Here is a 23,650-nt window from a genome sequence, read left to right as displayed (position 1 = left end):
ATCTTTAAAGCTTTGAATGAATCAAACCCCAGCTATATTAAAGGCTGAATTTTGATCTACATACCACTGAGGTACCTGCTCTCCTCTGGGACAAATACTGATCAGGCTGAAGCCTGTGGGAGCAAAACTTGCAGAGGAGATTAGCTGAATCAGGAGTCAGACCATCTTTAGGAAACATTGCAAAAACTCCGAGGAAGCCTTTCCACCATAACAAGAATGATACTTATGGTAGTAACATCACCTCCAACTTATCTCAAATCAGATCAACCAATCAAACAAAAATAACACTATCCTAAGCAAAGTTTTTAAATCCTGAAAAGGGAAGAGACCTGGTGGAAAATGAAGCCCACTAAAAATGTTGCTATTACTAATTGATTTTCAAATACTAACACAATCGGCAGCAGTATACTATGTATGCTGACTAATTCCGGATGAGTTTGTGACTTTTATTGTAGTTATATGAAATAAGAATGAGACTATATTAATTTTTTTTTATTTTAGTTGGTTATTAGTGTTGTGTGTAACAATACATCTGAAATAAAACAGACTCAAATAACAGGATGACAATGACCCATTCAATTTTCATGTGTCTGTTGAACTAGGATACTTAAGTCATTATGGGGAGACTGAGTATAGGAAAAATTAATTTTGAACTTCAGTGATTTTTGCAATCTTATTGGAATTCAGCTGTTCAAGTACCCTTTTGAGCTACAATCTTAAAGTTTTGTATATCCATTCATTGTGGACCACTGACAAGGAAAAAAAAAACAAACCCTGCAATATTTCCACAATAGATCTTCTAAAAGATATTAGTCAGACAAGTGACAAGTCCTATTAGTTTCTTTCTGGAGATGTTCAAGTTGGCCCTGAGCCCTACACTCTGACCTAATAAGTTATATTCTTTGTATTTTAGCTAAGGGCTTGTCTCCAGTTACCGGTGATTGACGCTGAGGCGATCGATCCACCGGGGGGGTTGGGTCAATATAGCGGTCTAGCGAAGACCTGCTAAATCGACTGGCGAGCACTCTCCCACCAACTCCGGTACTCCACCAGAATGAGAAGCAGAAGGTAAGTTGACAGTAGAGTTTCTCCCATCGACCCCGTGCAGTGTAGACACTGCAATAAGTCAACCTAAGGTACATCGACTCCAGCTACGTTATTCGCGTAGCTGGAGTTGCGTAACTTAGGTCAACTTAACCCCGTAGTGTAGACCTGCCCGAAGAGTTGCCAGAGCAGCAAGCCTGCCACAAACACTGATAGTTAAATCCAGTCCATGAATGGACTCATGTCAACTCATATACACATACTGTGGTCACTATGAAAATGATTATCATAAGTGTACAGGTACAACACAACCACAATTATTTCCTGTTGTAAGGCTTTGTCTGCACAGCAAGTTATAGTGGTATAATTGAACTGATATCGTTATACCAGTATAACTCCCCATAGGGCTGCTTTTATTCTGGAGAAAAAGTGACCAGAACGCAGGTGGTCTTGCATCGTGGTCACAGCAAGAGGAGGTCAGGGTCAGAGCCAGAGGGTCAGAGCCGGAGTCAGAAATTGGAGCTGAGGGTCAGGACCTGGTGATCTGGAGTGAAGTAAGGCTGGTGATCTGGAGTGAAGTAAGGCTGGTGATCTCGAGTGAAGTAAGGCTTTCAAAGCTGGAACAAGGCAGACACAGGAGCTGTTGCACCCAGGGAGAAATGCTTTGACCAGCTCCTGAAGTGCTACTGCTGCTGGTTGTAAGAGCCAGTCTCCAGACTCTTCTGACCAGCCAGGTGGTGTAGCCAGTCAGGCAGGCTACTACAGGCCAGCTGCATTTGGTAAGTTGCCTGGAGACTGGGTTTGTTGCTGGCAGCGCTTCCTGAAGGTCTTTTTCTGTTTTTAGCTTAAGCTACCTCCAAAGCACCATAAACTAAAAGCACTCATACTGGAATAAGTGTGTCTACATGTGGGGTTGTACTGATATAACTATAGCATTTTCCATGGGAAGTTATACCAGCACAAGGTGTGAATTCAGGCCATAGTGTCAATAGCAGCAACAAGATCTGGGTTCAGTCAGTGTAGGGGTCCTTCTTTAAAATAAACTCCGATTCAAGCCCCACCCAGAACTCCACTCTTATTTCTGGCCCTGGAAAACTAAAATAAAACCTCACTGGTTACCTTTGCAGGCAGTTCCCCCTCCCCCACTGCGCTCCTTTGGGAACAGGAAACATGCGCACACCCAAACAAATACACACAGATACTCTTATATGAAAGGGTTCTAATAACAACTGGTGGTTGTACTTCAGAAGGTTCACAGTTCATGTCTGGATAAACATCCAGATATTTCGATGCTTATCTGAATGTGTTTGGACTAAAAAATGGGACTAGATATATTATGGCAGTACCTGTTTGCTCACTGAGGTGTTTCTCATTTTTGCTCGCCGTCTGTAGCACTGATCATAATTGATGGCTATTGTAAGATATGGTTCTGTTGACCTTTGGTGGGAGCAAAGCTGTTGATACTAGAATGAACCAGGGGCCATACTTTCCAAGTGCACAGCAGCTTCTGTGCAGGGGCATCAGGGGAAGCGAGGGGGTGACTTACTCACCCATGCAGAGCCTGCTGCAGTCTGGCCCCTTGTCACACTGCCTGGTATGGGTCACCACCGAGAATGCCAAATTCAGGACAGACTTTAAGAAACAGGGCAGAAACACCCCAAAACTGGTGGTGTATTCTATAATTAGATTTCACCAAGCCAGTAACAAAAGTGAGTTCCTGTTTAATCTCGCTGGTTAACAAGAAGCCAAGAAAAAATCCCCTTAGGCATCCCAGCCTCTGGCTTACCACCCGGATCACTGGACTTCAGTGATAAAGGATTATTAAAATCAGAACTCACATATAATAGGTTCTTCCAACGCCAAGTAGCTGGCCACTCACCCCAGCTCAATATATGTTTTAGATCTTACCCAAAAACTACACTGCAGCCAGTTCTTTTAGCAACTAAATTAAAGGCTTATTAATAAAAAGAAAAGAAGAGAGTTATTAACTGGCTAAAGGAATCATATACATTACAATTGATTTCAGAGTCTGTAGGTTAGGATAATAGCAGTGATGGTAATTCTGCTAGTTTAACAAAAATCTATGGATCACCTAAAAGATTGGGGGTCATCAGTCCTTTGTTCAAAGCTTCCTTGTTGTTAGAAATCACAGTCCAGAGAAGTGGCCAGAAGTGGCCGCGGCGCCAGTGTGGACGCCCTGGTTTGTCAATGCGCTCTGACTAGCCTCCAGAAGTGTCCCACAATGCCTGTTCTAGCCACTCTGGTCATCACTTTGAACTCTACTGCCCTGCCCTTCGGAGACCAACCATCAGACCCGCCCTTTAAATTCTCTGGGAATTTTGAAAATCCCCTTCCTGTTTGCTCAGCCAGGCATGGAGTGCTCTCAGTGAATCTTTCCAGGTGACCATGTCTCCACGCGCTAGGCAATCCCTAGTATGGAGCAATGGCGAGGTGCTGGACCTTATCAGTGTTTGCGGGGAGGAGGCTGTCCTGTCCTAGCTGTGCTCCAGACATAGGAATTACGATACCTTTGGGCAGATATCAAGGGACATGATGGAAAGGGGCCATGACCGGGCACTCTGCAGTGTAGGGTTAAAGTGAAGGAGCTGAGGAATGCCTACCGCAAAGCCCGCAAGGCAAACCGCCACTCTGGTGCTGCCCCCGCAACCACCCATTTCTACAAAGAGCTGGACACAATACTGGGGGGCGACCCCACCTCCATTCTGAGTACCACCATGGACACTTCAGAGCCCAGTTCAACAAGGCAGGAGGAGGAGGAGGAGGAAAGCAGGAGCGAGGATGCTGAGGAGGAGGAAGACACCCCAGCATCCCTAGATGCATGCAGCCAGGAGCTATTCTCAAGCCAGGAGGACGGTAGCCAGTCACAGCGGCCGGTGCTTGGGGAAGGACAAACACAAGAGGACTTTTGGGAAAGAAGTTGTTCAGTGTGGGCTCTTGGGGCGAGGACGGTTAGGGCTGCATGCATACCTAGATGCGGAATAGGGCATTGATGTGTTCTCTCACATCATGGTAATCGGCCGCAGTGATCTCTTCAAAGGTCTCATCCAGAAGCTGGGCAATGCGCTTGCGCAGGTTTCTTGGGAGAGCCACTGTGGTCCTTGTCCCAGTCAGGCCAACATGTCAATGCCACTGTGCCGTGTGGGGCGGGGGGACCATTGCTGCACACAGGCAAGGTGCATATGGGCCAGGCCAGAAGCCACATTGTAGTAGAAGACCCTCCCTTGCTTCCCAGGTCACCCTCAGCAGCGAGATATCTTCAAGGATGAACTCCTGTGGAAAATGTGGGGAGAGTGTTCAGTATAGCGGCCCCCTGCAGCTGTTGGCTTTCCCCAAGGCACAGAAACCCAGAGGACAGTACGGCCATGAAACAATCAGTCCCCCTTGACCTTGTGCTTACTCACCATTTTGGGGCTCCTGTGGGTTATGTGAGCTCGCTTTGGGACGGGCAAATTATGCTATTGTGTAGACTGTGCTTACTCTTAAGTATGGGGGAATCATTGCTCTGTCTGGTGTGAACAATGCTGCCTCTGTTAAGTGTTGCATTTTGCCTTTACAGATGCAACCTTGAGATCTCAGCCGTCCGTGTTATCACCGGCCAATTATCCAACAAATTAGGAAGAGGCCACATAAAAACAAAGAAGACATGCTGCATGAAGTCATGCAGCAGTCCCTTAATGAAAATCAAAAAGCGCAGGAGTGGAGGGAGAGTGAAAGGAGGATCTGCCAGCAGAACGAGGAGCACCAGCACAAAAGCGGGGAGCTCCGGCAGCAAAGGATGGAGCAGATGATAAGCGTTATGGAGCACCAAGCGGACTCAATCCAGGCGCTCGTAGCCATGCATGCAGAGCACTACTGCATCCGCCCCCCCTCCAGCCCTTGTCCCTAAACTCTTTCCCTTGTGCACCCATGTCACCTCCAACCCACTTTCCCCAGCATCCAGGTTCTTATCGCCACCAGATGCCTCCAACACCTATAGCTTCACCACCCAGCCCTGCAAACTATGACCCTTACCCACTGGCACTCAACCCCCATCACCATGCATTTTAGCCAGCCTGAAGTGCAGCACTCATTGCACAGCACTCCAGATGGGAAGGCTGAGTATGATAACAGGACATATGCAAATCTGTGATTGTACCGTTCCCCACCCCACTCCCTTGCCCTTTCTGTTTCCCAAGCAGTTGTGTTTCTTTTCAATAAATGAATTTTCTTTTCAATAAATGGATTTTTTTAAAACATTCTTTATTATTGCATAAAGTAAAAGTTACCTTAGCCCAGGAAAGAAACAGGCACTGCAAGTCATTGTAGCAAACACAGATTCCTACTAACATTGGAACCACTGCACTTCACTCCCGTGCAGGGCACCAAACATTACTGGTGGCTTTCAGCCTCAAATTGCTCCCTCAAGGCATCCCTAATCCTTGCAGCCCCACGCTGGGCCCCTCTAATAGCCCTGCTCTCTGGCAGTTCAAATTCAGCCTCCAGGTGTTGAACTTCCAAGTTCCATGCCTGAGTGATCTTTCACCCTTCCCTTCACAAATGTTATGGAGGGTACAGCACGCGGATATAACCGCGGGGATGTTGTCATCAGAGACCGCCAGTGGCCTTTTAAACGGCCAAAAGCACACTTCACAGTCATTATGCACTGGCTCAGCCTGTTGTTGAACTGCTCCTTGCTGCTGTCAAGGCTCCCTGTGTAGGGTTTCATGAGCCATGGCATTAAAGGGTAAGCAGGGTCTCCAAGGATCACAATGGGCATTTCGACTTCTCCTATGGTGATATTCTGGTCTGGGAAAAAAGTCCTGGCTTGCAGGTTCATGAACAGGCCAGTGTTCCGAAAGATGTGTGTGTCATGCACCTTTCCGGGCCAGTCTGCGTTAATGTCAATGAAATGCCTGGTGATCCACAAGTGCCTGGAGAACCACAGAGAAATACCCCTTCCGATTAACGTACTCAGAGGTTAGGTGGACTATTGCCAGAATTGGAATATGCATCCCACCTATCATCCCTCCGCAGTTAGGGAAACCCATTTGTGCAAAGCCAGCCACAATGTCATGCATATTACCCAGAGTCACAGTTCTTCTGAGCAGGATGTGATTAATGGCCCTGCAAACTTCATCAACATGATTCCAACGGTCAATTTTCCCACTCCAAACTGGTTAGTGACCAATCGGTAGCTGTCTGGAGTTGCCAGCTTCCAGATTGCAATAGCCACCTGCTTCTCCACCAGCAGGGCAGCTCTCAATCTCGTGGGGTGATTGAGTTCATCTTGTGGGATGATTGAGGGTGAAGACAAGCTCATCACATAGTCCCTTGAAGGTGGCTTTTCTCATCTGAAAGTTCTGCAGCCATTGCTCGTCATCCCAGACTTGCATGAAGATGTGATCCTACCACTCAGTGCTTGTTTCCCGAGCCCAAAAGTGGCATTCCACAGTGGTGAGCATGTCCGTGAATGCCACAAGCAATCTCGTGTCATATGCGTTACTTGAGTCAATATCGTCAGAGTCCTCACTGTCAGTTTGGATCTTAAGGAGTAACTCGACTGCCAAACGTGACATGCTGGCGAGACTCGTCAGCATATTCCTCAGCAGTTCAGGCTGCATTCCCGCAGACCAAAAGGGAAGACAGAGTGCGCAGTACAAAAAACGTTGAAAGATGGCGCCAAATGTGGATGGAAGCACAGGGATTGCTGGAATGAGAAGTGATGCATCACGGGGTGTTGAGACAGGACCCAGAATGCCCCGCACGCCCCCACCCCATTCCCACAAGCCACAGCACCAGAATGGGAAGAGGTGCTCTGTGGGATAGCTGCCCATAATGCACCACTCCCAATGCTGCTTCAAGTGCCGCAAATGTGGCCATGCCAGTGCGCTTGGAGCTATCAGTGTGGACAGACTGCAGCACTTTCCCTACTGCACTCTCCGTAGGCTGGTTTAACTCAAAGCGCTCTACATAGATTCATAGATTCATAGATATTTAGGTCAGAAGGGACCATTATGATAATCTAGTCTGACCTCCTGCACAACGCAGGCCACAGAATTTCACCCACCACTCCTGCAAAAAACTTCACACCTATATCTGTGCTATTGAAGTCCTCAAATCGTAGTTTAAAGACTTCAAGGAGCAGAGAATCCTCCAGCAAGTGACCCGTGCCCGATGCTACAGAGGAAGGTGAAAAACCTCCAGGGCCTCTTCCAATCTGCCCTGGAGGAAAATTCCTTCCCGTCCCCAAATATGGCGATCAGCTAAACCCTGAGCATATGGGCAAGATTCATCAGCCAGAAGGTACAGAAAATTCTTTCCTAGGTAACTCGGATCCCACCCCATCTAATATCCCATCACAGGCCATTGGGCCTATTTACCATGAATATTTAATTACCAAAACCATGTTATCTCATCATACCATCTCCTCCATAAACTTATTGAGTTTTATCTTAAAGCCAGATAGATCTTTTGCCCCTCCTGCTTCCCTTGGAAAGCTATTCCAAAACTTCACTCCTCTGATGGTTAGAAACCTTCATCTAATTTCTCGTCTAAATTTCCTGGTGGCCAGTTTATATCCATTTGTTCTTGTGTCCACATTGGTACTGAGCTTAAATAATTTCTCTCCCTCTCCGGTATTTATCCCTCTGATATATTTATAGAGGGCAATCATATCTCCCCTCAACCTTCTTTTAGTTAGGCTAAACAAGCCAAACTCCTTGAGGCTCCTTTCATAAGACAAGTTTTCCATTCCTCGGATCATCCTGGTAGCCCTTCTCTGTACCTGTTCCAGTTTGAATTCATCCTTCTTAAACATGGGAGACCAGAACTGCACACAGTATTCCAGGTGAGGTCTCACCAGTGCCTTGTATAACGGTACTAAAACCTCCTTATCCCTACTGGAAATACCTCTCCTGATGCATCCCAAGACCACATTAGCTTTTTTCACGGCCATATCACATTGGCGGCTCATAGTCATCCTATGATCAACCAATACGCCAAGGTCCTTCTCCTCCTCCGTTACTTCTAATTGATGCGTCCCCAGCTTATAACTAAAATTCTTGTTATTAATCCCTAAATGCATGACCTTACACTTCTCACTATTAAATTTCATCCTATTACTATTACTCCAGTTTACAAGGTCATCCAGATCCTCCTGTAGGATATCCCTGTCCCTCTCTAAATTGGCAATACCTCCCAGCTTTGTATCATCCACAAACTTTATTAGCACACTCCCACTTTTTGTGCCAAGGTCAGTAATAAAAAGATTAAATAAGATTGGTCCCAAAACCGATCCTTGAGGAACTCCACTGGTAACCTCCCTCCAGCCTGACAGTTCACCTTTCAGTAGGACCCGTTGTAGTCTCCCCTTTAACCAATTTCTTATCCACCTTTCAATTTTCCTATTGATCCCCATCTTATCCAATTTAACTAATAATTCCCCATGTGGCACGGTATCAAATGCCTTACTAAAATCTAGGTAAATTAGATCCACTGCGTTTCCTTTGTCTAAAAAATCTGTTACTTTCTCAAAGAAGGAGATCCGGTTGGTTTGGCACGATCTACCTTTTGTAAAACCATGTTGTATTTTGTCCCATTTACCATTGACTTCAATGTCCTTAACTACTTTCTCCTTCAAAATTTTTTCCAAGACCTTGCATACTACAGATGTCAAACTAACAGGCCTATAATTACCCGGATCACTTTTTTTCCCTTTCTTAAAAATAGGAACTATGTTAGCAATTCTCCAATCATACGGTACAACCCCTGAGTTTACAGATTCATTAAAAATTCTTGCTAATGGGCTTGCAATTTCATGTGCCAATTCCTTTAATATTTTTGGATGAAGATTATCTGGGCCCCCCGATTTAGCCCCATTAAGCTGTTTGAGTTTTGCTTCTACCTCAAATATGGTAATGTCTACCTCCATATCCTCATTCCCATTTGTCATGCTACCATTATCCCTAAGATCCTCTTTAGCCTTATTAAAGACTGAGGCAAAGTATTTGTTTAGATATTGGGCCACGCCTAGATTATCCTTAACCTCCACTCCATCCTCAGTGTTTAGCGGTCCCACTTCTTCTTTCTTTGTTTTCTTCTTATTTATATGACTATAGAACCTTTTACTATTGGTTTTAATTCCCTTTGCAAGGTCCAACTCTACTTGACTTTTAGCCTGTCTCACTTTATCTCTACATGTTCTGACCTCAATAAGGTAACTTTCCTTGCTGATCCCTCCCTTCTTCCACTCCCTGTATGCTTTCTGCTTTTTCTTAATCACCTCTCTGAGATGTTTCAGAGTAACAGCCGTGTTAGTCTGTATTCGCAAAAAGAAAAGGAGTACTTGTAGCACCTTAGAGACTAACCAATTTATTTGAGCATGAGCTTTCGTGAGCTACAGCTCACTTCATCAGATGTATACCGTGGAAACTGCAGCAGACTTTATATACACACAGAGATCATGAAACAATACCTCCTCCCACCCCACTGTCCTGCTGGTAATAGCTTATCTAAAGTGATCATCAGGTGGGCCATTTACAGCACAAATCTAGGTTTTCTCACCCTCCACCCCCCCACACAAATTCACTCTCCTTGCTCATCCAGCTTGGTCTACAACTCCTGCCTATGAATTTTTTCCCCTTTCTTGGGATGCAGGTTTCCGATAGCTTCTGCAGCTTTGATTTAAAATAATCCCAGGCCTCCTCTACCTTTAGATCTATAAATTCTTCAGTCCAATCCACTTCCCTCACTAATTTCTTTAATTTTTGAAAGTCAGCCCTTTTGAAATCAAAAACCCTAGTTGCAGATTTATTTTTGTTAATCCTTCCGTTCAGTTTGAACTGAATTAGTTCATGATCACTTGAGCCAAGACTATCCCCTACAACCATTTCTTCTATGAGGTCCTCACTACTCACCAAAACCAAATCTAAAATGGCATCCCCTCTAGTCGGTTCAGCAACTACTTGCTGAAGGAATCCATTAGCTATCGCATCTAGGAAAATCTGAGCCCTATTATTATTACTAGCACTCGTCCTCCAGTCTATATCTGGGAAGTTAAAGTCTCCCATGATCACACAGTTTCCATTAGTATTTACTTTATTAAAAACATTAAAAAGGGCTCTATCCATATCCAGATTAGATCCCGGCGGTCTATAGCACACCCCAAGCACTATCCCAGGGGAGGCTCTAATAGTTTTCTTCCCCAATGTAATTTTTGCCCAGACAGACTCAGTCGTATCCATTTCATTGCTTCTTATTTCTTTACATTCTACCTCATCATTAATATACAATGCTACTCCACCACCTTTACCTTTATTTCGGTCTTTCCTAAACAGCACATATCCCTCAATACCTGTAGTCCAGTCATGACTACTATTCCACCATGTTTCTGTTACCCCTATAATATCTGGTTTCACTTCCTGCACCAGTAGCTCTAGTTCCTCCATTTTGTTACCTAGGCTCCTCGCATTGGTATACAAACATCTTAATTTTTGCTGTTTGGCCTCACTCACATTCTGTACCCTATTAGGCACGGTCATTCTACAGCCAGTATAGCCTATTAGACTGGTATCTACACTGCCCTACCTCCTACCCACGGCTGTATCCTTTCTTACTTCGTTTTCTTTCCTCTCAATGCTAAAATTCGGTGTGGAGATTACCTGGACATCTCCCAACCATCTCCCCCAAATTCCTAGTTTAAAGCTCTCTTAATCATTTGTGCCAGCCTCCATCCTAGAAGTCTATTTCGTTCCCTACTCAGATGAAGTCCATCCTGAGAGAAATGACCTCTGTCCATGAATGCCTCCCAGTGGCCATACATCCCAAAGCCCTCCTCATAGCAGCACTGCCTAAGCCATCTGTTGATAGTCATAGTCTTGTCACATCTTTGTTGCCCTTCTCTCGGAACAGGCAGAATCCCACTAAAGATCACCTGAGCCTCGATTTCCTTAAGCGTCTTCCCCAGCCTAGCATAGTCTCCCTTAATACTTTCCAGCGAGAATCTAGCTGTATCATTTGTTCCCACATGAAGGATAATTAGGGGATTCTTTCCTGCTCCCTTTAGAATCCTTTTCAACCTCAGGTCTACATCCCGTATCTTAGCACCTGGAAGACAGCACACCCTCCTACTCTCTGGATCAGCTCTGGTTACAGGCCTATCTATTCTTCTCAGTAAAGAGTCCCCAATCACATAGACCTGCCTTTTCCTAGTGATGGTGCTATTCTCCAGTCTATCCCCTGTTCCCTCTGGCTGCAAGTTCTTTCCATTCCTATTCTCCCTTGTAATCCTCTTTAACCCATCCTGTATCCTTCTGGTGCTCATATTTGGTGTAATCTCCATTAACTCTTCCCCTTTTCCTATAGGACTGGCCACTCTTCTCTTCTTCCTTGCCCTTCCACCTTCAGTGACTACCTGCTGAGCACCTTCTTCATTTTCCAACTCTGCAAACCTATTCTTGAGCTCTATTTCTCCTTCACTAGCCCGTCTTTTCCTCTGCCTGGTTCTTTTAGTCACATGCTTCCACTGACCACTTTCCTCACCCAGTCTCCCCTCAGAATTCCCCAGCCCTGATTCTACCTGCAAGTCTGAGCTTTTCCCTTCAGATACCTCATGTCTTTGCTCCATAATCTGCTCAAACCCCTTCCTAAACTCTACCAGACTTTCCACCTGCATCTCCAAACCTCGGATCTTTTCCTCCATCAGCTCTATCAGACGGCATTTCATACAGACAAAACTCTTACCAGGTGCCCCCTCCAGGATCATGTACATACCGCAGCTTCCACATCCAGTCATCCTCATTGTGTCTTCCGCTACATGGGTCACTCCCACTGCTGCCTCTGTATCTGTCATAGCCTTCCCACCTAAATCCTGTTAATCTGGGAAAAACAAACCACACCCAAAACACCACCACCCACAGGAAAAAAAAAAAACCCACCAAACAAGCACCACAAGACAAACTCCCCTTCAGAACTCCCACTCAATCTCCCCTGTTTACAGCTCTGTTTGCTAGCTCCTGTGCTGCTGCAGCTGTCTGTCTACATCTGCAAGTGTAGCCATGTCCTAAGGGTTGTAATGGTATAATTATATTGGTTATAAAAATCACATCCCTAACCAAAATAGTTATACTGGTTTAAATAAAATAAATAAATAAATAATAATAATAAAAGTTGAGATGACATATTAGCAAAGAAAGAAACAAGTGACTATTGCTTCTGTGAAAAATGAAAGCAGTATTTAAAATAAAGGGGAAAAATAATAACTTCACATAGTGTTAAAGTGGTGGAGTTTCAAATAGCTGTGTAATGCCTTAGAGACATAAGCATAACTGTGATAGTTTCAAATAAATTATGCTTCCTTAATTTCATAATTTAGTAAAATTTATAACAAAGTGACAATGCTAATTTTATTTTTTACAGATAAAGCTGCAGAGGTTAAAGTAATTCTCAGTTACTGAAGTAAAAATTTAGGATCTATTTAGAGAAATAAATTGATTTAGATGACATTGGAAAACTCAAGCGCAAAGTTGAAACGCTATTCATGCTGTTTAATAATTTAGCCAGTCAATTCTGTCTCATTGGAGTGGATGTGACTTTTTTACAGTTCAGTCCCGCCTTTCAGGGTTTAATTTTACAGGTCTTTGAAGAACACCCTTTTAAAAAGAAAAAGACACTTGTTCATTTCAGACCTATTTCCTTGAATTTCATGGGAGAGCGAAAGCTCAGAGAGATCAAAGTGCTCCCAGATCAGTTCCTCCTTCTCCTTCTTACTAACTTCACACACAAAAGGAGCAAGGGGGGGGGCTATTCAGAAGTGTAGAATATTGTTTCACTTCCAATAATTCATTCTGCGCGGCCCTTTCTCCTCCAGCAAAGTCATTGTTTCTCTTCAACAGGATTTCCCACACTGCACTGGAACTTTCACTGCAGGCCCGACATTATTGCCATCAAAGAAGATGACAAAAAGTGATTGTCTTATATTGGAATAGGAAAGGGCCCTAGATCTCCCACCTAGTACAAGTACAGTATCTCATTAATGCACATAAAACCCAGAAACTGGTCTAATCTAGTTAGAAGCAATTCCTTAAGCTCCTGTCTGTAATGTGTGAACAGAAAAATTGTATTATCTTTGTTGGGCGGAGGGGTTGCATAAAACTGTCAGGCCCTGCTTCCTGGTGCTCTCTGGGGGTTGCTGTCTCTATACTGGCCCAGTGCAGAGGGAAGGCCAGAAGAGAGGGCACTGGAGAGTGAGCCTCTACTGCACTCACCCCAAAGCAGCAGCTCCTGTACTGAGAAGCTGGGCCTGGCTCCATGCTCTGGCCTGTTGGCTCTCACTGTTTGCATATATGGAGGAGCCTACTACAGCAAATGAAGGAGGGTGGGGGGAGACTAGACATGTGAGGGTGAGCCATAGGGCACTGGAGAAATTGAAGAAGGTAGAGGGGGTGGTGCAGCCAGGAGTTGGGAACATTTGGGTTGATCTGGAGGCAGGGATGAAACTAAGTCTAGGGACTTACCGGTACAGGGCTGGACTGGGGCCGGCTCTGGCCCCCGGAAGGGGCGGGGCCTCAGGCGGAAGGGGGGGCTGGAGGAGGTCAGAGCCAGCCCCGACCCACCCTATACCGGCAAGTGCCTCCTTCCCCCTCCCTGGGGTAACAGCAGCAGCCGGGGCCTCTGGCAGCCGTTTAAAGGGCCCTGGGCGGTAGCGGCGGCCGGAGCCCTGGGCCCTTTAAATCATCCCCGGAGCTCCGCCACCACTTCCCCAGGGCTCTGGCAGCGGGGCTCTGGCAGCTGGGAGCCGCAGGCCCTTTAAATTGCACCTGGGGAAGCTGATCCACCCCGGTATGGCACACCGGCTCTTGCCGGTATGTCGTACCGGGGCGTACTGGCTTACTTTCACCTCTGTCTGTAGGTCACATTGACATGGGTGCTGGGGAAGGGAGAAAGGGGCTGTGGAGTACGGGGGGCTCTCTCTGCTCGTCCTGCCATTGGGTCGGGGTGAAGAGGGAGGGCAGTGTTTTGGGGATGATGGGGATGGGTTTATGTGAGGACATGGGGGTTGGTGCGGTGGGGAGGTGGGATGGGTGGTTGTTGCAGGAGGAGGTTTTGTTGGGGTTGGGTTTATTTGGGAGAACAGAAGGGAGTTGGGATGTGTTTATTTGGGGATGGGTAGCAGGGAGTTGGATGGGTTTAAGCGGGGGCTTCGGGAGGGATTTAAGAGAACTCGGGTTGGTGGGAGTGACAGGTTGGGGGGCTAAGATGGGTTGGGGAGCTGTGGGAGGGGGTTATTTTGTGTCTGTGGCAGGAGTGTTGAGTGGGGGTTCTGAGATGGGTTGGGGGGTGGGCTGGGAACATAGAGAGTTGTGTGGTGCTGCAGTGGCTGCATCTGGTTCCTTCATCTACAGCCCCCTCCCCCTCTCCTCTCCTCCCTTTGCCCCTCCCTCACTGGCACAAGCACTGCGGGGGCGAGGGATGGGTGGGGAGGACTTACTCATCACCACCACCCCAGAGACAGAGCTAGTTTGCTAGGTGCTGGCTATACTAAGGAGGAACACTGCCTGCAACACCATGCCTGGGCTGCGTGAACTTGACTCCCCCACCCCATCGCCCCCTAGCTCCAAGGGCTCTCCCTGCTCATCTACTGCTGAACAGCTGGGCACGTCAGCGCCAGACTGGCCTTGGCACCACCAAAAGAAGAGGTTCACCTGCCGAGCTGGACTGTGCACATGGGCAGTGGCTTAGAATGTGGGGGCTGAGACCCTTCTAGCCCTACCCACCCACCAAGTATATTTGGGAGACCTATGCTGGAGAACTCCTGCAGCAATAGTAAAACATCATTAGAGTTTCTAAAAAGTATAGATGATAATTGTCTAACACAAAAGGTATTACCCAGTGTGAGGTAACTCTATTTTGGACTTCATTATGAGGAATAAAGATGAAATAATCACTGAACTGGAAGTTGGTGAACATAACCTGATTGCATTTAATATGGACAAACAGAACAGTCCTCAGCTAGCGCTTCAAAAGGGTTATATTTCTCTAAACTCAGGAAAATTATTAGGAAATTTGTTTGGAAGGAAAAATGTAGACAGAAAAATGAAAACAAAAATTGGGAATTTGTTAATAGATGGCCAAAACCCAAAATTCCACAATAAAGAAAGAGGACTACTTTAGCTAAAAGCCCATCTTGGTTAAATGGAAATAAAGGTAGCAATTAGAAATAGAAATAAAAACAATTTAAAAAGGGGAAATGTATAGCAATCAATATACATTAGAAGTTCTGAAGTGAAGAAAGCAGACTCTAAAGAAGTCAGGGAAAAATCCAGGACTGGTAAAGGCTAAAGACAAGAAGGAGGAGTTTATGTATATTAGGAACAACACGAGTCCTAGAAATGCTACAAGCCCATTACTAGATGTAGATGGTAAAACTATTAATAATGATGTAGAAGTGTTCAATAAATATTTGTTCTGTATTTGGAATGGAGCAGGATGATGTACTCTTATCACCTGAGGATGATGAAGTACTTTTCAGCCCATTAGTAACTAAGGAGAATTTTAATCATCATGTACTACTGATAAACATTTTTAAATAATCACACCCAGATAACTTGCACCCAAGAATCTTAAAATAATTGTTTAAGGAGATTTCTGACCTCCCGATATTAATTTTTAAATAAATCTTGGAATACCCAGGAAGCTAATGTTGTGTCAATATTCAAAAAGGGCAAGTGCTATGAGCCAGGTAATTATAGGCTGGTTAGCCTCACATCAATCCTGGGCAAAATAATGGAAAAGCTGCTATGGGGTTCAAATGATAGAATGTTAAATGATGGGAATATAATTAATGGCAGTCAACATGATTTTATGGAAAATAGGTCTTGTCAAATAAACCTGTTATCATTCTTTGAGATTACAAGTTTGGTTGATAAAGGCAACTAAGTAGATGCAAGATACTTAGACTTTTGTGAGCGATTTGATTTAGTACTGCACAACATTCTGATTTAAAAACTAGCACTATACAATATCAACAAAGCACACATTAAATAGGTTAAGAACTGGCTAACTGACTGATCTCAAAAAGTAGTTGTCAATGGAGAATTATTGTCAAATGGGGGCGTTCTATAGTGGTTCCACAGGGATCAGTACTAGGCCCAACACTATTCAACATTTTCATCAATGATCTGAAAGTAAATATAAAATCACTACTGATAAAATTTGCCGATAACACAAAGATTGGCAGCATGGTAAATGCTGATGAGGACAGGGCAGTCAGACTGAGTGATATGAATGGCTTGGTAAACAGGGCCCATTGGAACAAAAAGCCAAATGCCAGTTTATACATGTAGGAGCAAAGAATACAGACCATACCTACAGAATGAGGGACTGTGTCCTGGAAAGCAGTGAAAAGAAGTTAATATTCACAATGGACAGATAACTCAACGTGAGCTCCCAGTGCAATGCTGTGGCAAAAAGGCCTAAAGTGACTCTTGGATGTTGAAAAAGCATAAAGCAGTGAGTAGGGAGGTGATTTTATCTGAGCTCACTGGTTTTCCTGGGATATCAGATAAAGTGATGCTTACGCTCAGGCTGGTAACACATCCACTTTGTAATGAAGATGCTGGATAAACCACTTGAGTAGTGATAGTCTTCCAACAACTTTCCACAATCCCCCGCACATGCCCAGAAGGACAGCCAAGTCAGAGAGTGGCTCCGTTTATTGCAGCACAAAGAACCAGAGAATAAAGAAAAGGAGTACTTGTGGCACCTTAGAGACTAACCAATTTATTTGAGCATGAGCTTTCGTGAGCTACAGCTCACTTCATCAGATGTTTACTGATACTGTAGCTCACGAAAGCTCATGCTCAAATAAATTGGTTAGTCTCTAAGGTGCCACAAGTACTCCTTTTCTTTTTGCGAATACAGACTAACACGGCTGTTCCTCTGAAACCAGAGAATACAATCCCAGAAGTCCTAGCACCTCACATGGGTGAGTGTGGCACCAGTGAGGACACACTGGCTCAGGTAGGTCTTTGCTGTGTGACTGTACACACCCTGACACTGATCACCTGAGCTGACTCTGTAGTGAAGATGTATCCTGGGAGGCCTAAAGAGCTCGATCTGTTTAGGTTATCAAAAAGAAAACAGAGAAGTGACTTGGTCACCTTCACTGGGATAAAATCCCAGGTACTAAAGGGATCTTCAGTCTAGCAGAGAAAGGCATAACAGGAACCAATGTCTTGAATTTAAAGCCAGAAAATTCACATTAGAAATAAGGCACAATTTTGTAACAGTGAGAGTCACTAACCATTGGAACAAATCACCAAGGGAAGTGGTGGATTCTCCATCTTTGATGGCTTTGGATCAAGACTGGATGCTTTTCTGGAAGATTTGCTTTAGTCAGACACAAATTATTGGGCAATGTTACCCCTGCACAACATCCCCAGTGGCTGTATGTGGCATTGCAACAGCTATGCCTCAGTTTCCCCCAGACCTTCTTTGCCTATTTTGGCCTCTGCATGACTTAGCCCTTCATCCAAGCCAGGTAGAAGAGTTCAACCCTTTGTAGGGCCTCTGTCACATTCCAACAGAAAATAACTGAATCTTCAGCCCAGTTGGACTCAGTTACTAGCCTTCTTCCTTGCAGGCTAGTCCCAGGTTAGAAGCATCCCGACACTGGCCCAGGTTCCTGAGTTTCATCCCCACTGCTTAGGGACTGTCACACTCTCCCTCTTTGCAAGGTTCCAGGCAGGCTGCTATTCCTGATGGACCCTGGTCTCCAGTCAGGCTTCCAGTAGCCTGCACCACCAGCAGCCCTTTGCTCCTTCCTTTTTGGAGATCTGGCTCCTCCCTCACTGGATTTTATCACTAATTAGACACTAATACCCCACCAGGTGCAACCACAGGGTGACTGAGTGAAATTTAATGGCCTGTGATATACAGGAGGTCAGACTAGATCTTCTCATCGTCCCTTTTGGTCTTAAAATATATTAAACCTATGACTAAGCTACGGTAAAGATAGCAGGAGAGAAAGGAAATGGTAACTGACAAAGGAACAATCCCAATAAATCATCTTTCGTACAAATCATAGTACAAGACGAGGCTTTGAGATCTTGTCTTAGAAATCTGGGGCAGAATTATTCTGAGATGGACTTCTCAAAAAGCTGTTTTCACTCAGCTTCAGTCCAAAATGACCATGAAAAAAAAAATAAATGGAAAAGAAAGTGAATCAGAAAGATGCTGTCATGGGTAGGCTGGGAAATAAAGTAAAAGGAAAGGAAAGGAAAGGAAAGGAAAGGAAAATAAGAGAACTTGGAGTAGTAAATCAGACAATACTAAATCATAAAAATGGAAGTGAATCAAAAAGAAGAAAAAAGATGCAGAGTAACTAAGGCAGATGGAAAAAGAAAATGAACTTGGCAGAAAAGGTAAATCAAAAAGAGTGATTCATGGAGGGAGAGATTTAAAGACAGTAAATTTATCAGTCACAGATAGGAAAATCATAACTGAGACAATTTTCAAAGATTCATACTAAGGGCTTGTCTACACTTAAAACACCCCAGCGGCACATGTGCACTGATACAGCGGTGCTGCTTTGGTGCTTCAGTGAACACTCTATGTACTCCAGTGGGAGGGGTTCTCCCGTTGGCATAGGTAATCCACTTTCCTGAGAGGCAGTAGCTAGGTTGACGGGAGAATTTTTCTATTGACCTAGCACTGTCTACAGCGGTGTTAGGTCAGTTTAATTGTGTCCCTTAGGAGTGTGGATTATTCACAACCCTGAGCAATGTAGTTATACTGATCTAGTTTCCTAATGTAGGCCAGGCCAAAGGCAGGAAGAGTCACTTTTGTCAGGAGGATAGCAAAGGTGAAAGTTAAGATGGGGAAGAGAGGATAGAATGCTATGAAAATTAAAGGCAAACTTTGTTGTTGGTTTTCACTTGTGGAAATCTAGGCATTTAAAAAGGGCATTTCCCCCCCTTTGAAAGGAAGGTGGGGCTCTGCTTCCCCCCTCAATTTTCTCCTTTTGGTAAGTTATGGATAAGGCTATTGGAAATATGTGCTGCAGTTGCTCATACTGTTATGCAGAGTTTGCAAAAAATATCCATGGACTTGGCAAAATTTTCTGCAGATTTATAATGGATCTAATATTAAGTGTAGTTAGTATTTAATGTCAGCCAGAGAAAATTCCTTTCATTGTATAAAAGGGAAAGTTGCTCTTCTTCCCTTTTCATTTCTGGAAACTCACATTGTGACTATATCATGGCCCTGGGTTACGTTGTCCTTAAAAGGATGCAGCCCACATCTGCTGTGGTTTCTAGAAGCAATGCAAGACTCCCTTGAACTGTTCTCAAGTTAACTTTCAAATTATGTGTATAACGCCCAAGCTGCCCTACCCCCCCGCACACCAAAATGTTTGTCAATAAAACAAAAATGCCTGATCACCCAGGGAAGAGTTACTCAACATGCAGGAGTCACTAAATGAATCACAGAATCACTTATGTTGGAAGAAACCTCCACTGAGTCATTGAACCTGTGCCTCTGAATCACAACAGAAAAGTTCCCTAAAATATCATTATGCACTTGTGATTCCACAGTCTCTTATGACAGCATGTTCCAATGTTTATTTTCACAGCTTTATGTTCCCTGACCAACCAATATTTAATCTAATTATTCCCTGCTGTGGCTTAAGTATTATTACTTGTTTTGATCTTAATGATTAATGAGGATTATTGTGTCCCCTTCTCTCTGTCATATCCTGCTATATGTCTAGTCAACAATTTCTCATTCAGCCTTATTTTTCTCTAGTTTGTATGTGTGCAGTTCCTTTCACCTCCTCCTAGACTATATCTTCTAAACCCTTTATTACTTCCCCCCCACACCACTCCAATGCTATTAAACTTGCCAGTCTTTTTTAATGTGTTTTTGTTATTGTTGATTTATTATTTGTGCCAGCAGTGTGCAAGGTGCTTCACAGATAGGTAAAAAAATATTTATCCTTGTGCCTAAATAGAAACTTACAGGTATACTTAATTTATGATGCTCAGAACTGAATGCAGTGCTCTAATTGTGAGGGATAGAGAAGAAGAGTACCGATCGTTTACCATGAAAAACCACTGATGATCTAATCCACAATTATTCCCCTCATTGATTAGAAATCACTTATTCTTTCATACATATTTCATTGTTTGTGAAACAACCTTAACTCGGGATTCTTTTTCTCTTTAGTGTTTGTGGCATTTAGGAATGGGCATTAGCAATTTTAACTTCATGTTAATATGGGTTTTTTATGTGTGACCCTTAGGTTTTCTTTGAAATGTAAATGAAAAATTAACACAATGAATTCACAAGCAAATATCAAATGAAGTTGATGAAAGATTTTTATTAAGTAAATCATGATATTTTTTATAGTTTTACTTATGGAAGAGCTGAAAAAATCTGCTTGAAATGCTAAACACATTGATGTTTACCCGCTGGTGTGGAGATAAAGTTCCTCTTGGTTTCCTAAAGAGAGTAGGAAAACTTCTGTTACAAGACTTCCTAGATCTAGTCCACCACCCATTTCTATGGACTATCTTCACAGCCATGGATAATTTACACCTCATTCCTGCCACTGACATTATACAGATGGACCCCAGGGATGTCAAAGAGGTTCTGCTTCTGCCTGGACCAGAACCTTGGACAGTACAGAGGCACACCAATGGAAGGGTGAAGGAGGACAATGGTGGAAACTTCCTGTGAGTAAATCCCAAGCCAGAGAGATATGTGTATGTCTCTTTGTGAACAGAGACCTTGTCTAATGACAACAGTTTTTAGTCTTATTTTGCTGATTGTCCAATGATTCGTAGAAAACAGAATTGAAGTTTTCACAGTTTAAAACACTTCTTGATTTCAGCCCTAACTCTATGAAATGATTGGTAAACCTTTACCACGAGCTACTTGTCAAAAGTTGAAGCAAGTTAAGCCAGACAAATCCCAGCTCCTGCATTAATTTTCTTTAGCCTATAGCTCACATACTACTCATTAAGCAGGCTTTAGTCATCCATTTTAATCATATTGTATTAAAGGATGACGTATTCAGAATTCACTGACAGAACAGGAGGGGTAGTTCCAGATACTAACACCTTTCAATCTTAAGAGACTATAGAAGAAAATTTAGATAATCATTTTGTATTACTGTTTTCATCAGTTTTATTGCTCCCAAAGAATAATGATATAGAAATTAACATTAGGCTGTCTGATTTTACCTCAGAGAGTGTACATCATAAGTATAAGCGTCAACACAACATATTCTTTCTAACATCTGCTCTCTTCTTGTAAAACACTTCTTGGGCATTAAGAGATACCATAAGGTGTTGGTATTTGCTAGAGCAGTGGTTCTCAAAGCCGGTCTGCCGCTCGTTCAGGGAAAGCCCTTGGCAGGCCGGTCCAGTTTGTTTACCGGCCGCATCCGCAGGTTTGGCCAATCGCAGCTCCCACTGGAAGTGGCGCGGGCTGAGGAATGTGCTGGCTGCCCTTCCTGCAGCCCCCATTGGCCTGGAGCGGCGAACCGTGGCCAGTGGGAGCTGCAATTGGCTGAACCTGCGGATGCGGCAGGTAAACAAACTGACCCGGCCCACCAGGGGCTTTCCCTGAACATGCGGCGGCCCTAGTTTGAGAACCACTGTGCTAGAGGACATGGAAATATTGTGTGCTCGAAACCACCCTCAACCAGAAATATTTGTTTAAATCCTGTAGGTATTTTTTTTTAGCTGTGGTTTTATAAATAGGTTAGCCACCTTTGACTCTGTTTCTATTTCTTAGTTTGGTACAAAAATAATTGCAGCATTGCTGACAAAAATTTTAACGAATGTTTGAAAATTGAAAAAGTAACAATGAGGATACAGATCAAAGGTAGTCTATGTATGTCATAAATAGAAAGGGAAAGGTAAACACCTTTAAAATCCCTCCTGGCTAGAGGAAAAACCCTTTCACCTGTAAAGGGTTAAGAAGCTAGGATAACCTCACTGGCACCTGACCACAATGACCAATGAGGAGACAAGATACTTTCAAAGCTGGAGGGGTAAAAACAAAGGGTCTGTGTCTGTGTGTGTGATGCTTTTGCCAGGGACAGAACAGGAATGGAGTCTTAGAACTTAGTAAGTAATCTAGCTAGATATGCGTTAGATTATGATTTCTTTAAATGGCTGAGGAATTAAGCTGTGCTGAAAGGAATGGATATTCCTGTCTTTGTGTCTTTTTGTAACTTAAGGTTTTGCCTAGAGGGATTCTCTATGTTTTGAATCTAATTACCCTGTAAGGTATTTACCATCCCGATTTTACAGAGGTGATTCTTTTTACTTCTATTAAAATTCTTCTTTTCAGAAACTGAATGCTTCTTCATTGTTCTTAAGATCCAAGGGTTTGGGTCTGTGGTCACCTATGCAAATTGGTGAGGATTTTTACCAAACCTTTGCCATGAAGTGGGGTGCAAGGATTGGGAGGATTTTGGGGGGAAAGACGTTTCCAAACACCTCTTTCCCAGAAACCCGGTTAGATGTTTGGTGGTGGCAGCAAAAGTCCAAGGGCAAAGGGTAAAATAGTTTGTACCTTGGGGAAGTTTTAACCTAAGCTGGTAAAAGTAAGCTTAGGAGGTTTTCATGCAGGTCCCCACATCTGTACCCTAGAGTTCAGAGTGGGGAAGGAACCTTGACAATGTAGAATATAGGAAAATATTTCGCTTCCAAGGGAACCAATGTTACGCACAAAAGATGGTGGAAACACTCACATGGTCACTACACAGCAAACTTGACTTGGGGCTTGAGCATACATGCAGACTGACTGAAAATGTATTTATTCTATCTGTTGTCTACAGGCTGTCACTCATCAAGTTGTACAGAGTGATGGGGAGTTGTGGAAGGGTTTTCCTACATCTACTAAGAAGGGAAGCAAAAGGACACCAGGAGTAATCTATGGCTAGCAGGGTTCAGGACAATAAGAAGTTTTTAAAGTATATGAGGAAAAGTAGGAGACCTAACAATGGCATTGGTCCCTTAATAGATGGAAATGGTAGAATTGTCAGTAATAATACAGAAAAGGCAAAAGAGTTCAATTGTTCTGTATATGGGAAAAAGTCAGATGATGACTTCCCATTTCCAACAGTATGTCAGGAGGATGTTAAACAGCAGTTACTAAAGTCAGACATTTTAAAATCAGCAGCTCTGGATAACTTGCACCCAAGAGTTTTTTAAAAAGCTGTCTGAGGAGCATCCTAGACTGTTAATATTGATTTTCAATAAGTCTTGGAACACTGGGGACGTTACAGAAGAATGGAAGAAAGCAAATGTTGTGGTAATATTTAGAAAGGGAAAACTGGATGATACAAGTAATTATAGGCCTGTCGGTCTGACATGGAGCTTGGGAAAGATAATGGAGCAGCTGAAATAAGACTCAATTAATAAAGAATTAAAGGAGAGTAATATAATTAATGCCAATCAGCATGGGTTTAAGGAAAACAGATCTTGTCAAACTAATTTGATAACATTTGTTGATAAGATTAAAAGTGTAGCAGCTCTTCTGCAAGGTGATTAATGGCAGCAATAAGGACTGGATTCCATGTATCTGGGATCCCTCT

The sequence above is a fragment of the Caretta caretta genome, chromosome 1 (genome assembly GCF_965140235.1).
Source record: "Caretta caretta isolate rCarCar2 chromosome 1, rCarCar1.hap1, whole genome shotgun sequence".
NCBI classification, from domain to species: domain Eukaryota; kingdom Metazoa; phylum Chordata; order Testudines; family Cheloniidae; genus Caretta; species Caretta caretta.
This window is presented reverse-complemented; position numbering follows the sequence as displayed.